Raw genomic sequence first — 14,684 nt, 5'->3', positions numbered from 1 at the left:
ATAGAATTTCTTACTGAATTGATGCAACTTTGCTCAATTGTACTGACGCCATCTTTATTACATCTTATTCTACTATTGCTCCATGCCACTCCTTTAAAATCACTACCCAAATCACTAACCACTGAAGCAAGTGGAGCAAAACTGACACAAAGCACCTTAATACATCAGTGCAAGAGTGACACACTGTCAAAACGGTGCAACTTGTGTATGTTTGCTACAGAGTGAATTGAGCATTAGGCTTAAGCAAAATAGTTTTGAGCCGTGTGGGGGTTATTAATTAAACTGCTATGGTGCTGACTAGGGCACTATCGCATGGAAATTTCCATTGTAATCAATAAGAGTTTCCATGCCATAGTGCCCCAGTCTGCAGTTTCACTGTTTAATGAATAAACCCGTATGAATCAATTCAACTTTATAAGAATCGGAAAGCTCCTTTAAAAATTAGAGGAAACTTTAATGAAGCAAACAGACACCTTTGCAGATCTCTGCTGGTAATATAGTGACTGAAATACAGGGGAGTTTCAACTGCAAAAAATCAAAGCACTATAAATGCATAGAAAAGTGTGCTCTGATGTTTGGCAATTTGTTAATTTTCTTGCTTGTGGCTGCATTCTTACCAACTTGTTAATCAAGATTTATACATCTGATGCAGAGCATTAAACATGGAGGTTTGCTCCACTTGGGCGCAGCAGAATGGTGTGATGCTAACAAAGAAAAACATTCCAGGAAGAGGCTCATGATGTCATACATTCCACCACGTGCATCATTTAACTGCCTGTCTTAGCATCAATTTAGTGGCAAAAACAGTCCCCTCCGTTAACACCAAAATGTTGCATTAAATGTCACTGTGATGCTGCATAACAGTTAAGTCATAGGATGGATAGGAATCGCAACATCTCTCAAAATATTGACATTTTATAGACGGGTGCCTCTATTTAAAACTAACAGGGGGGACATGAGCCTTTATATACTGTGGGTCTTTATGAAATCCTAGAATTTCCTGCTGTCTGGTTCTAAGAAATAAGCAGCAATCCCCGTCACCTAACTCCTCCGGAGCTGAAAAAGTTACGAGTATCACTTCCTGCTTTCTGCAGGGGTTTAAATGACTGTCTAATAGGGAGCTGCAATAGATGACGTTGTGACCTCCTATTGGCCCACATGACGTTGGAGATTGAACAGGCATTTTGTTTCCCATAGAGGGGCAGAGACAGCCGGTAATTTCACCATTGTGTCAGTAACTGCAGGGTCCCTGATGCTGAAATGAAGCTTGTTCCCATCCTGTAAAAGAAAAGACGGCAGAAAAAAAAAAGAAAAAAAAACCTAGTTTAGCTCCAATCAGCTAAGACCAGCTGAACAAGAATTGTAAAACATACAGGACACTTACAAGCTCATATTGAACCCCCAAAATAACCACAAGATATATATATATATATATATATATATATATATATATATATATATATATATATATATATATATATATATATTCGCCCGGGGATTAAATCCACTCGCCCGGGGCGAGCAAATGTATAGGTTTGTCGAACACTGTATATAAGCATATAAATGTCACAGAGCAGTGCTACTGAGCATGGCAATATATATTTCAATTTAAAACCAGAGACAGAACATGAAACACAGACAGAGCTCAGTGCACATCCAATGAAACATATACACGGTACAGTGCCTAAATTTATATGTATAGATATCATTTGAATAAAATGGTCTTTTAGTTTAACTCTTTGGCCAAAGTGTTGTAAGCCCTTGAGCCACTTCACGGCAGACCACATCTCAAGGGTACCTAATACTAATATAAATTCTTAATAACCTGTGCAATACCAGGAAGAATGATTTATAATAAATCTGTCAAAATTAGTTGCATAGTTCTAAGTCTGATGGAAGCTCTTATTAACCTGTACATTACCAGGAAAAGCACTCTGTATTAGATTTGTCACAATCAAACTGCAAGTAAGCAAGTTCCCCTGAGAGTGGGAGATGCAATGGAGTGAGCTTTTAACCATTTAAAAGTGGACGGGGGTGAGCACATATATATGGTACAGTATGTGCATCGATATATTATGGTTGTAAATACAGGGGTAAAACTCACACTAAGGAGATTTCTTAAGTCCTGTGTAGTTTGAGAGAGTTCTCCTCACCTGATGTGGAAATGGTGATGTTCCCTTTTTTCAGGCTTGGATGGGGTTTTCTCCCACAAAATCACTGTCTCTTTAGGATATAGACTTTGAACACGGCTGCCACTTGGGAATGAGCCTATGTGGAGATTTTTCAAAGTTGTAAACCCTCAGAAATGGGTGAACCCCACTGTAGTAAGAGTCCAGTTAAGCTTCGTTTGACAAAAGAGATGCATGAATAAAATGTCATATTTAATTACATTTTTCTGCCATATCAAATTCAGGAAGTTATATGTTTATTTGTGTAGTAGGATGTGTTTTTCACTGTTCCCTGTGCTTCTATACTGCAGAAGCAATTATTTACAAACAGTATTCTGTCATCTCTCTACTTAATGATATTTGTGTGACATCGAATTAAGGATTTATACAAGTTCATATTCACTTGCCTTTATACAAGTTATTAAAATATACATATTTTTTGCATTAAACCATGGATAGTATTATAATCTAAAAAATGTGCCCAACAAATCATGTATGATTTGTCTAGGTTTTTATTTCGTATATTATTGCTTGTGGCTTGAATAATGCTAGCAAGAAAATCTCCAATATTTCTTCAGCACTCAGGGGTGCAAACACTGTCCGTACTCAAAGGGTTAACTCAGCCCATTGTGTTACAATAACTTTGAAACAAGGTTCATCAGCAGTCATTTTTCAACGTTCAGCACTGCAAGGTTTCTGAAGATATCACAGTTCAGCACAATTTTACATAAGGTGAGCAAGTGGATGCAGTCTTGAAGTTGAAATTGAAGTAAAAAAACTAAATTACGTCAATTTATAGTGCGCTTTTATATTTGTTAGTGGGTCCATTATATATACAGTAAGCAGGACCATAATAATAAGATATTGTGTGTGTGTGTGTGTGTGTGTGTGTGTGTGTGTGTGTGTGTGTGTGTGTGTGTGTGTGTGTGTGTGTGTGTGTGGTGCTTCTTTGGAAATATAACTTTTTAGAATGTAAGACCTTGGAGCAGGGATCCAAGAATGTCAAAGTTTGGTTCAGGTTTTGAGATGTTGAGCACCTCGGGCAGGGTCTTCCTTTGCCTTATGCTATAATTTACATTTACAGCTCTTCCAATTGTTTGTTCTTTATTTTCTGTGCATAGTCATTTTGTAAAGCCCTGCATACACTGTTGACGCTATATAAACTTATACATACATAGAATGTTTAGAATTCCAGTTGTATCAACATTGTGTAACACTTTATGCTAATTTTTGCAATTAATATTTTAATTTTCACTGTCTATTTTAAGAATGTAGCAATAGAGTTCAGTTTGCTTGAATTAAAAATACTGTCATCAGATAACTGGTTTTAATTTACATCACAATTAAAATGAATAAAACATGCCCTTTAAATCCAATTTTTAAATGGTATAAAAAAAACGTTTAAAATATTCCTACTTAAAATTGTTGAAATCAAAGTTATGGTAAATATTCTCAATACTATTTCCTTTGCGAACTAACTGAAACATGTACTTTCTATTAACCTGTTTTTTTTTTTTTTTTTAGTGACTTTGGCCCGGATACTTCAAGCTCTGTTAAAATGGAGGTGGCCAAGGGGGGTAGGTAGTGTAGTTTTTTTTTTTTTTTTAAACTTTGTATTTTAATTTCTTTTGTAACATAGTATATGACATTACAGAAGTTTGAAATATTCATACAACATTGGGGAAGGGGGTATTGGGGGATACAGAAAAATAAAAGGGGGGTGATGGGAAGGGTGGGAAGTTGGGGTGGTTTGGGACAAGGCACATCAGTTGCGTGGTTATAAATCATAGTTATACAGTATAAAGACTCTTTTTTTGTTATAATGCACTACAGTTTTGATCTTCTCCCATAGGGCAACATCTAAAACCATCACCATAATCGTTTTGCCCGGTACAATGCTTGGGCGCTGGGCCCTTTAACAAAATTATTTTCCATACCTAGGCTCAGGGTCTAGAGCTCCAGGTCCTGCCCTACAAACCATGGTTCTGCAATTCTGTCTAGCCAAGGACCCCAGATATTTCTAAACTTGTGCATAGCGTCTGTTAGATATGCTGTTATTTTTTAATAACATAATGAAAGCCAGACTCTATTAATTATTTTGGCCATATTCGGTATACCTGTAGGACCTCTCCAGGAGGCAGCTACAGTATAATGCATCTTGTCACCGCCAAAATATGCAAAGTAAGCTTGCGCTCAGTGTATGGTAGGTTCATAGTGGGCTCAATTATTCAAATGCTTATATCTCCTGAACTGCTCATCAGATTTTAAAAATAAAAAGGTCTGGAAAGAGAAGATTATTTCTATTAAAGTAACTAAAAGTAACATACAAAAAAGGTGATCAGTTATAAAAAAGGTGATCAGTTACAAAAAAAGGTGATCAGTGCAGACTGCTGCTTTATTGAGGCAAACTAAGCAGTTTATAAAAAATGTTTTAGTTTTTAATGAACGCAGCCTTTGATTACTGCCTATTTACTTAAGTGTCTGAGAGGTTAAAATGGAGCTCTCCTGTGAGCCAAGTGCAGTCTAAAGTGTTACCATAATAACCTCAGAAGCGAAACATTGTGATTTATTAAAATCATTATTTTTTTTTTTTTAAAGGGAAGGACACACACGAGGCAAGATGCTAACATTTATTTATTTTTAAAATGTTTTATCAGGAAGTAAATGAACAAAGTGGAGGATCCAGGGCACTACGGATTTGTAGAAAACAAATTTATTCTAGGCACATACAACGTTTCGAGCTGTACAAAGCTCTTTCTCAAGTGACTGGCTTTGTACAGCTCGAAACGTTGTGTGTGCCTAGAATAAATTTATTTTCTACAAATCCGAAGTGCCCTGGATCCTCCACTTTGTTCATATACTTTGAAATTACACCAGACAGGTTTTTCCCTGAACCACGCAGCACCGGTACCGCTAATCGCAAGTATATTGCTTTTTTTATACATATTTTGATGTGCAGACATAACTCTTTATTTGATTACCAGGAAGTAATACATTATATGAGTTACACTGACATCATTTTTACATGGGAAACATATACAGTGTGTTCCACTTGTACAATAACTTCATCATTAACTGTCCGGGTTTAGAAGTATATTTCCAGCTGCTATTCCTTCCCTTCCTAGGCAGGAAAAGAAAAAACAAAACCGGGACTTCTAGAGAAATGATCAGTGAGGTCACTCACAAGGACACTCCTTCCCTATCGCAAATATATGACCAGCACTGAATGTACCTTTAAATAAGACCCTTTGCAGGGAACATGCTTTGTAAAGGCACCATGATCTCTGTTGAAAGGCCGCAGTGCTAAGCAGCTCACAATCACAAAAAGGCACTCTTCATTGTTGACTACATTATGTAGCAGGAAAGTGTTAATATTTCAGACTGTATTTTGTTTATTTAACTTTTTGTCTATTAAATGACTATAAACAAACTTAACATCTACTGTACAGTGCAGACCATCACCCCATGAGAATATACCTTCCACACAACCATAGGGTTGTATAAGGAGGATAGCCTTCCATCCACACTGGTGTAGTGATTAGAGCAGTGGACTGGTATATGACTTGATCGAGGGTTCAATTCTCCGGCAGTACTGCACACAAGCAAAAGAGTATTGTGGCTCTGTTCACTGTTGGGCTGTCATTGGTCAGAGAAGGGTCATGTGACCCTCCTCTGTGCTCAAAAGTCAAATTGAACTGTCTCCCCAAGCACCAAGCTTGGGAGAGCGTATGTTAGCGCTGCGCACCAAGCACGTGGACATAGCCTGATGAAGCAGGGAGAGGAGAGGCCATTTCGCAATCCCAGTTATAATGTGGTCTCATTATGTGGACCGAGCACCGCGTTATAACGGGGTTCAGCTATATATATTGTGATACGAATCACTGTCCTCTAGGTGCTGGAACAGTGCAGTAAGTTTGCTTTCCAGTCCACAGAGAGTTAGTTCCCCTAAGAGAAGCCAGTAGCAGCTGCTAACTAATGGAGCTAATCAGCCTGGTCTGAGTGAACAAGGATGTGGTTTAAAAGACAGACTGAAAGCCCAGACTGTTTTCCCCAGAGAAGGGGGGAGATAGAAAGTGGTCCCCAGCTGCGGAAGCTGGTACAGAGGACCTACAGAGGAGTTTCTCTGGGCTCAACGTGGGGCTGAGTTCCCATAGGAAGGATGGACGACAAGGCCGTGCTGAAGCAGGGACGTCTGCTCCAAAAGGACTAAGATAAGCAAAACCTTTATTTTTGTGTGCAGAGACTGTATACATTGTTGCATATGCCAGGGCATGTTTTAGGGTGGGATGGCTTAGCTGGCCATCCAACTAGTGAGGGCGAAAGCTACGGTGTAGTTAGCTTTCCCTAAAGGGAATAGGTGTTCTTTTTATGTTTTGTTTGGACTTAAAGGGACGGTGGGCCTGTTGATATATGATTTCATCTCTGTAAATAAACCCCATAGAGAGAAATATAGTGTTTCCAGCCTTAAATTAGTATAAAAGAGACTGCAATGTGGTGGGGACATCACAATATATATAATATTGTGCAGAATCTTCAGTATTAGATGATACCTTTTTTATTTGGACTAACAATTTATGTCAGAGGACAAGCTTTCGAGAGTTCTCTCTTCCTCAGGTCAGTGATACTGATTAACAAAGGGATCTATGGCTTAAGCAGGGGCTAGGAGAGCAGGAAAACCCCCAGATGTACTGTAGATGAGGTAGGGTGAGAAAGTGGTGTTTGAAGACATAGGAAGGGTAAAAAAACGGTGACAAGGGACAGCATGGAGGGGGAAGGGGATGCTGTTGGTGAGGGCGGGGGGGGGAGGAGTGGATAAGAACATTGGCAGAGAGGCAGGCAGGATAATTACAAACAATTGTGATAGTGTGTGAGAAACCCCATATCCGCATTAAGTCCTCTTGTTTTGGTGTCATAGTCTGATCATTCTGAGTTCAAATGTTTTCCGTTCATGGGTGCGTTTAAACATTCCATTGAGGATTTTGATTTTTAAATCATTTACGGAATCATCTGGTAGTGAGAAAGGATGTACCACTGGTGAGCAGTATCTTCCTTCTTCGTGGTGGAATATAGAGTGTCTGTGCATATTAATTCTGCCTTGAAGATTTTGGCTGGTTTCCCGAGTGTAAAAATCTTCCCCAAACCTCCCATTTTGGCGTTCCGGCAACCACCAAACCTTCAACAGAAAACGTCATAACAAACTTAAGGACACTGATAATAGCACAAAACCGTGCAATAACACACATTGCAAACATATGTGCCAAGATCCCACAGCCAGTCACAACCATGGAACACTCAATGTTAAAGGATCATACTGTTGCACATCCAGGAATGTGGTTTATATGATTCAATGCAACAAATGTGACCAAGTATGCTAGATTGGGGAAACCAGCCAAAACTTCAAGTCAGAATGTATATGCACGGACACTTGAAAGCTTGTCCTATGACATAAAGTGTTAGTCCAAATAAAAAAGGTATCACCTAATGCTGAAGTACTCATTTATTCTGCACTATCGCAACTAGACTAACACGGCTATTGTGTGTGTGTGTGTGTGTGTATGTATATATATGTATATATATGTATATGTATATGTGTGTGTTTCAATGGATAAAGCAAGAGAGGTTTTTACTTAACTGCATCTTGGAATGTATCTGTGACTGAAGCCTATACCTCCCCCCTGTGCAGTATGCGATTTATGACTTAAGGTGTTAAATGGTCCCTGAATGTTAGTGATGTAAGAGTTTGTGTGTGTGTAAATATACATTTATAAAGTGCCCGCAGGGAATACAGCAGTTTACAAAAAGCGTTTGTGGCGTTGGAGTGTATACCAATGGTGTGGGTAGGTGTAGAAATGTATGGGTGTGTCATTACTATTAGTGTGTGTAGATACTATGTGTTCCCTATTGGTATATAGGGATATAATTACATTGTACATATGTATGTGTAAGAGACAGCTGTGTGTGCATTCATATAGCGCAGTATGTATAGACATGGCCTTTAGCACAGACGGGAAGAGAGTTTTCGTGTCGGGGTAGTGACTCATGAAACTGCGGTCTCGATTTAGGCCACCGCTAAGTGTCCCCAACCGTTGCATAAATTTATATTCATGCAACCGTCTCTCTTTCGGTGTTACAAGATTACCTTTGAGTATGGCCACCTTCAGATCGTTCATTTATGGCCAGATTCAGTGAAATGTTCGCTGACAGGACTGTCTTTTGTTCTGCGTGTGATGCTGTGGCGACACAGATTCATTCTCTTGTTTAGCCCCTGTCCCGTCTCACCTATGTAGTAGCAGCTCCCTGGGCATTTCATGCACATGATGAGGTACACGACGTCGGCGAACATTTCTCTGACTCTGGCCATAAGACTGCGTCCAGGGTCAGTGCTTAGGAGCTAACCCGTGCTGAGGCGCGCTGACGCTTCTCAGTGAGCCCCTGCAGCCGCAATGAGAGCGGCTTTAGCAGGGGCTCGCGCACGCTTCCGCAAGTGTGCGGAAGCGCAGGTCTTATTCAAATTATAGATTTTCGCGCTCACGGGAGTGCAGGGCCGGTCATGTGAGCTGTTCGCCCAATGAGTGCGAACCAGCTCCGTGATGTCACAGCCACCCCCCCTCCCGACACGCCCCCGGACGGCGCGCGGACCAAGGCCAGGGAAAGCACCCGCTTTCCCTCAGCCTCCGCGCGCTTCCGCACGGCTGCAGTCCTATGGACGCAGCCTAAGATGACCGATGGTCTGAAACGTACAGTACGTTGCTCTGGAGCATGTTTGATTGCCTGATGATTTAGTGCAATTAAATTATCCTTTTTCTACTGAGTGTGCTGCGAAACTTCTGTTTTTTGTATATCTACTGGACGGGCTTGTGTTCCCTGTCTTATCTCCGAGCACCTGAACCTCTAAGTATATTTTTCATTTTCTATTTGTATTACTTTTATTTACGGCTTCATGTTTGTGTGCACTCAGCATTCTTGTGTGTGTGTGTGTGTGTGTGTGTGTATGTATATGTGTGTGTATATATATATATATTTATTAAGCCCTTGTCGATCCATGGCTGGTTGAAGGCCTCCCCAATGATCTTCCCGTTATTGTGATTGCAAGCCTCGTCTCCATGTTGCTCCAACACATTTCTGACTTCATCCTCCCATCTTAGTTTTGGTCGTTGCCTTCGTCTTTTAATTTTCTATGGAATCCAGTGGAGTACCATCTTTGTCCAACGTTGGTCATTTCTTCTTGCGATATGTCCGGCCCACTGCCATTTTAATTTCTTGACTCTTGTGATGATGTCACAGACTTTTGTTTTTCCCTGTCTCTTCGGGTAATACCCATCATACATCTCTCCATACTTCTTTGCGTTAGCTGAAGCTTCTGAATTTTTCATACACACAACACATGCACACACACACGTAAGTATATATTAGTGTGTGTATATATATGTGTGTGTGTATATGTATGTATATATATATATATGTATGTATATATATATATATGTATGTGTATATATATATATATATATATATATATATATATATATATATATATATACACACACTTTTGTAAATATGTATACAGGCATACCCCGCATAACATACGCAATGGGTCCAGAGCATGTATGTAAAGCGAAAATGTACTTAAAAGTGAAGCACTACCTTTTTTCCACTTGTCGATGCTTCGGTACAGGTAGGGAGCCGGTATTGCTGTTCAGGACGTGCTGACAGGCACATGCGTGAGCTTCCGTTTGCCTATTGGGCGAGGGGAATCAGTGCGTCACTACTACGGCGGTCTGTAGGGCAGAATGTGTCCGTATTCGCAAATAGAGTGTATGGACACAGGGGTATGGGGCTATTGAAAATATGTCCTTACTAGCAAGTGTACTTAAAGTGAGTGTCCTTAAACCGGGGTATGCCTGTATGCAATATACACTGGCGACACACTTTATTCGAGCTCGGCTAGTCCCACGAATTCGGGTACACCCGGGTGTATTGAGGTTTGTGACTGTTTTCTGCCCGAGTGCATTGAGGTATTTTCCAAGCAGGGATTGAAGCATTTTATTCCCGCTGGCTGCAATACTGCACAGTATATATATATATACTGCATTACAATTCATGAATTTATGCCATCTGGTAGACACGCGAAGCATTGCAGCCTATTAAATCCTAATCATTATCATTTAACAGATCAGCCGCCCGTCAGCAAGGCATGAACCCAGGCTGGGAAGGCAAACACAACGGGGCTTGTCAGAGGTGAGGAGCGGCGCATTCCAGGTATCTGCCAGGTACATACTGGGTATTTGCTCGAATAAAGTGTGTCGGTGCAGTACTATACAGGATATGCGTATTTGAGGTCCACTTATGCTTTTATTATCATAGTATTTTTACAATGAATATACTTTACTTAATTTTCTAATTGAGATATGAATAATTGTTGAAAAATACTTTGATGTCCCTTCAGATTTACAGTGATTAAGAAGGTTACATTTGAGACCGGTTTAGCAACTGGCACAATGCCTGCACACTTGCAGGCGCTGACAATCCACTACTTAGTATGTAAACAACTGTGGGTGAATAATTCAAAAAGAAGATGATGGAGGGTGGTGAATTCCGTCAGAACAGGTGAGCAACAGTCCAAAGGACGAAAGCTTTCTTGTTTCATTGTCATTACATGTCCACTCCCGTGTGGTTCTCTATAAGAAAAACAAGGCTTGGTTTTCAATCTGTGTGCAACCTATGATGTCACTGGATTTGATTTGACGTTGTAATGATTAAAATCTGACTTTTCCAGTCCTGGAATCCTCACCAGTTCTCATTTTAATAATTCCAAAACTATTAGTCATTAAGCAGTGACATCTAGTGCGTGTATGTCATGGAATGCCAACGACCAGGAAGGCAATTTCACGTGCCATCAAACTCTTGAGTCAGTGTCCTGAAAGTCTGGAGTGGGAACATTGCAGTGAAGATCCCTAGACCTTTTTGTCTGAATGGGTAGGTAAACCATAACTTGTTGTTTGACTTTTGAAAGTGAGTAGGTGTTGTTTTTACCTAACTATTTAACTCAAGATTTAGATATAAAGATTGTTCATTGGAAAAGTTGAGTGTGAATTTTTCATTTGTACTGTCTGTATTTAAGTTCAGACCAGTCTTCATTTTCCTATAACAGGGCAGCATCATTTTTTCTAAATTCTCTCGCGATATTCAGATCTCCAAAATGTGCCGTTGTATATTTATAAAACTGGTTGACCAAACCAAAAAGGAGAAAAAGATATAAAATAATTTTTCATGTCATATCCCGAAGTTGGACTGTGATCTCAATAAGGGGCACAGGCATCAAGCTCCGGTACGGGTCACGGCACCAGTTCTGCCGTTCTGGTGTTAACTCCCATTGAAGCCATGGGAGTTAATGTTGGAACGGTTGCGATTACCCTCACGGCACCAGATGCATGTGCCCCTAAATATGTGTAATATATTTCATGTATCATGTTTCAGGTGCTTATCCATAGCAGGTGTTACAATTCAACAAAATAAAAAATTGGCTAAGCTAAGAAACAGCTTATAATATTGCAGGTTCTGTTAGGTAGGACGAACAAGGTATATGCTGTGCGCCAGAGCAAGGAGCAGAACGACTCACATCATAGACATTTAGTAACATCAACATTTTGATTCCAATGGGGACCATCACCGGGGACAAACAAACCAGTTTAGGATATATAACAATTGGAGACTAGCATAGCACAGGCAGTCTGACTGAGACTGCAAGTTAATAAGGTACATGTGGTACAATTCTGTCAAACGAAAAGACCACAATTGCAACAGTTGCCTGGAACAGATACTGTAGTGAAACGGTAGCTGAAGGACTGGAGAGGTCATGTATCAAGCTGAACGTTTAATGAAATATAGCCATTATTTAATGTCATTTTTTTCAGTGCATTACATTTGAGGTTCAATACATTTCATGCAAGTTTTCGTAGACCAATTAAATACCAACTTGGATCTAACAGCATACAGTAAGTGTCGTTAGCATAGAGCAGTGAAATGACAGAAAGAAAAGAAGAAAGTGATACATACAAACCACGTGTGTGCACATGCAAGGGAAGCAGAAAATGATGCAGAGTTCCTTGCTCCATTGGCATTAGAGCAAACATATTGTGTATTGTGCTTTCAGGGTCATGCATTATCATTCACACATAGGCTGGCCACGTAACCAATGAAAATGATACCACAATTCAGGAGCTGTGACAGTGATTTAAGACAGTTCTTGTGTTTATTTCTGCTTAAAAAAACCTTTCTGTATGCCTCCCCCTTCTAAAAAAGATAATTTGTTTAAAAAGGAGTATTATTTTGGGACCTCTCATGCAGAACCTCAAAAATGTAAAAGTTTGGCAGATTGCATTGGTCCTGTTTTCTCAGGAAGAGAGAGGACAATAAAGGTCTTGAATACGATGGCCCAAGGGACACTGGGATATTAAAACGGAGATCACTTTGTTTTTGTACTGTAAATACCTTTACATTTTTTTAACTTTGTGTGGCTTGCATGGCATATTGTAAAGCCCAATCTGTGTTTTGCATGAATATTATCAGGGTTGGATCACATAAGCCATTTGTAGTCTTTTTAGTGTTTTTCTATTGGATTGTTTAGAAGAAACGTGTCTTTTAATGTCACTGGTTCCCTGCAATAGTTTACTAATAATATGACATATTTTAGACATTAGTAAGTTGTCTACATACAGTACAAGTACATCACTATGGATATTATTTGCCTGACGAGAGATGCTTTTGTACTGTAAAATGAAGAATAATGGCAAACAATGTATGGCTATCGATCATTCTTCACACATTTTACTGGTGACTCAGGTAAGGAAGAGGTTAAAGAGAAAATTAGCAACTGCAATCGTGAATAAGACTGTTCTTATTTTCTTTCTCTGCAAGATGAACCAGTTTATTTTGCGTTTCGGTTTCATTTCAGTTTAGGGAGGACATTTTCACATTTTTACATAATTGTGTGTGTATGTATTTTACTACAGTACCGCTGAAGTTGATAATTGTAGATTTTTTTTATAGCAATACTTACTGTACTTCAAAAATAATTGTAAGGAACTCTCAATGATTCCCACAACTCAAGCCATCAAAAAGTGTTTATTAAATGTATTCTACAGTACATCACATGTTGACATAGAAAAAAAATTGACTCTAGAAAGCATTAAACCTGTAGTAGGAATGTTTAACATTTAGATCTTGCTCCTTCATAACATTCTTTTAACCTCATCAGTGCCAAAGGGAATAGAGATGTTCTGTTTAATCTTTTGATACTGGGAGTGTCTGACAAATGTAACCAAAAAAAAATACAGTTTGTTTTTACTCAGAGCTGAAATCTGGATATAAAACTTTCACTGATAACTACTATAATATTGAAACCGAAATATCATCTCTTAAACCTAAATAAATGTAAAAAAAAAAAAAAATTGTACAAAAAATTCTATTGTGGCAGTTGAGTGTTCAGTTTAAATACATCTTTTAATGTGTCGTGAAATAGAGAAATCAAAATGTTCTGTGTCTCGTAGTACTGTAGCTTGATGGGTGCTAACACCGGACGTTTGTTACTGTACATGCAAATGAGGCGTTTGCATTTAGATTTGAACAACGTTTTGGCACATGGTGAGAAGGGCAGGATTTTTAGAGGTGTCACAAAGAACAACTTGGGTTTGACCTAAGTTTTAATGTGAAGCAGATTTCAGATCTTGTTCAAGTTAGATGCCACATGCACCAGAACTAATCAGCTGAGCTTCATTTTCATTGTGTTTCTGTAATGAGTGCTCAACACAAACAGGACAGGACCGCGAGGCTGAGGTGGGGATGTTGGAATACACCGACCTCCAACCGCGAGACCGCGTCCGGAGTGCAGAGTAAGGTCGTGTAGCTGGGTCAGGATAAGAGAGATCAGAATGGTCGTATATACTTGCCGTGGTCAGGAATTGGAGAAGTCGGATAGTCATTGTGCGGTGCCAGGGTCCAGGAGTAAAGAAGGTAGTAGTACAATAGCAAGCCGAGGTCAAGGGTCAGAGAGGCGGAGGTCCAGATACTAGCAAAGGTCAAACAAGAACAGGGTACGCATGACAGGACAGCAACAAGGCAGCAGGGTGTTTGAGGCAAACACAAGTATATAAACAGGGTTTATGCTCAGCCAGTTTGCAGTAGGGCTGGCTGAGTATTACAGGAAGAGGCAGCCAATGCTGGGGCAGCAAACAGCTGCAGAGTAATGAATGAAACCCGCCCCCTAGACATATTCAGTACACTGATAGGCATGGGCGGGGAGAAGTGCAGGCGAAGGGTAATTGGAGATGGAGTTAACCCCTTGTGTGCCATTTGGTAGTGCGGCGCCTGCGCGTGGTGCGCCTTACACGGGGCGGAGCCTGAGTGCGATCCGTGCTGTGTCCCCCAGCCTGGTAGAGCGGTGCGTGTCAGCCGCTTTGTCAGGGGACGCGTCATTTCACTTTGAAAATTGCAAAGCCAGCAGTACAACCAACTTCACAC

At 39.9% G+C, this 14,684-nt stretch overlaps 1 protein-coding gene across 8 annotated transcripts in view; it reads left to right on the top strand.

Annotated features, from left to right (window-relative positions):
- The window catches only part of BBX (BBX high mobility group box domain containing), a 164,150-nt gene that overhangs the window by 41,767 nt on the left and 107,699 nt on the right, over positions 1-14,684 (top strand). The window contains exon 3 of one of the 8 annotated variants that reach the window (XM_075590087.1): positions 3,693-3,745. The exons of 6 other annotated variants lie outside the window; for them this stretch is intronic. The gene's annotated coding sequence lies outside the window, so the exon portion shown is untranslated. Of the gene's footprint in view, positions 1-3,692; positions 3,746-11,036; positions 11,142-14,684 lie in introns of those variants that run through there. One more of the 8 variants, XM_075590088.1, reaches the window with a different exon arrangement.

The sequence above is a fragment of the Ascaphus truei genome, chromosome 3 (genome assembly GCF_040206685.1).
Source record: "Ascaphus truei isolate aAscTru1 chromosome 3, aAscTru1.hap1, whole genome shotgun sequence".
Taxonomy (NCBI): Eukaryota; Metazoa; Chordata; class Amphibia; order Anura; family Ascaphidae; genus Ascaphus; species Ascaphus truei.
Note: the sequence above shows the minus strand (reverse complement) of the source record. Positions and strands in the feature narration are given on the sequence as shown.